This window comes from Otolemur garnettii, unplaced genomic scaffold, assembly GCF_000181295.1.
Source record: "Otolemur garnettii isolate 467f Iridium unplaced genomic scaffold, OtoGar3 scaffold00047, whole genome shotgun sequence".
Classification (NCBI taxonomy): Eukaryota; Metazoa; Chordata; class Mammalia; order Primates; family Galagidae; genus Otolemur; species Otolemur garnettii.
Window position 1 is genome coordinate 10,935,005 of NW_003852442.1, and position 1,637 is coordinate 10,936,641.

The following is a 1,637-nucleotide window of genomic DNA, read 5'->3' on the forward strand; positions in this document are numbered from 1 at the left end:
CACAACACCTGGCTATTTCTTTTGGTGGCAGCCATCATTACTGTTTGGCGCGCCCAGGCTGGACTCGAACCTGTCACCTTAGGTGTATGGGGCTGGCGCCTTAGCCACTTGAGCCACAGGCGCCGAGCCTAAATTTGTGTTCTCCTTATTAGCAGTTCAATATTCTTTACGTGTTTCCAATGCATTTTTATAAAAAGCAATATTATAATTTGGCAAGGAAGGAAAATACATTATCTCATATTACTTAGAGGGAAGGATTTATATTTCATGACACTCAAAAAACCAAAAACCAAACAGAAAAAACAACCTCTTTGGAGTGGCAAGCATACCAAATGTAGAAGCCTTTTCTTAGTCTACCAAACTAAGCTAAGGAATGGAACGCCTAAATATTGAGTAGACTGTCTTTTTATAACTGGTTGATCTTGAATGCTTTATAAAATAGAGAACAAAGAGAAATTCTAAACAGAACAGAAAATACCAGTTTCTCCTTTATGTCGGTTGTTCTAACGTAAAAAACCAAATAAGAAAGGTTAAGCAATGGGCTAGGCATGGTGGCTCATGCCTAGAATCCTAGCACTCTGGGAGGCTCAAGGCCAAGGATTGCTTGAGCTCACAAGTTCAAGACCAGCCTGAGCTACAGCCAGACCCTGTCCCTACTAAAAGTGGAAAGAAAATGAGGCAAGAGGATCACTTGAGCCCAAGAGTTGGAGGTTGCTGGGAGCTACGACACCATGGCACGCTACTCAGGGCGACAGCTTGAGACTCTGTTTCAAAAAAGAAAACGAAAAAAAACAGGGAAACGGAGGCAAGAGGATCCCTTGAGCCCAAGAGTTGGAGAGCTATGATGCCACAGCACTCTACCTGGGTAACAGCTTAAGACTGTCAAAAAAAGAAGGAAGGTTAAGAAAATTGACAAGTATTTATTGAATATTCACTATAGGTGCTACTGTTGTTTTGAAATTTTCAGTTACATTTGTTAAAAACGTTTGCAAAATAAAAGATATAGTAAACAAAGTTAAAATTAAGATGTACACAAAATATGTGCAATATATACGACACAAAAGGCTACTATTAATAATAAAGGCCTCCTACAAACAAATAAGGAAAGGACAACCCAAGGGAGGGAGAGAATGGATGAAAGACAGGAAGGGACAATTCAGAGAAGAAATAAAAACATCAATAAATAAAATGTCAATAAAATCATGTTCAGCCTCCTGAGTAATTAATAAAATACCTCCTCCACCTTTTCTATCTTTTCTTTTCTTGCTTTTGAAGTTGGCAAAAATGAGAGCACAGGGAAATGGTTGGTGGGAATGTTAAATGATACCTTGTAAGAGCGATTTTGGGGGTCATATCTATTGAAAATTAAAAGCCTATCAATTCTACTTTTAGCAGTCTGTTCCACGGAAATATCAGTGTAAGTGCTCAAAGATATAAGTATAAGGACGTTCATTAATATGCTGTTTGTTAGAGTAAACAAATATAAAAACTCTAAATGAACATTCAGAATGAGTCCATGGGTGGCACCTGTAGCTCAAGCGGCTAAGGCGCCAGGCCATACACACCAGAGCTGGCGAGTTCGGATCCAGCCCTGGGCCTGCCAAACAATGACAACTACAGCCAAAAAATAGCCAGGC

The 1,637-nt window shown here is 39.6% G+C and overlaps 1 protein-coding gene across 1 annotated transcript in view; it reads right to left on the reverse strand.

Annotated features, from left to right (window-relative positions):
* LOC105887123 (polycystic kidney disease protein 1-like 3) overlaps window positions 1-1,637 on the reverse strand; it is a gene marked incomplete at its 5' end in the record, with an annotated part of 8,336 nt that overhangs the window by 3,987 nt on the left and 2,712 nt on the right. The window lies entirely within an intron of this gene.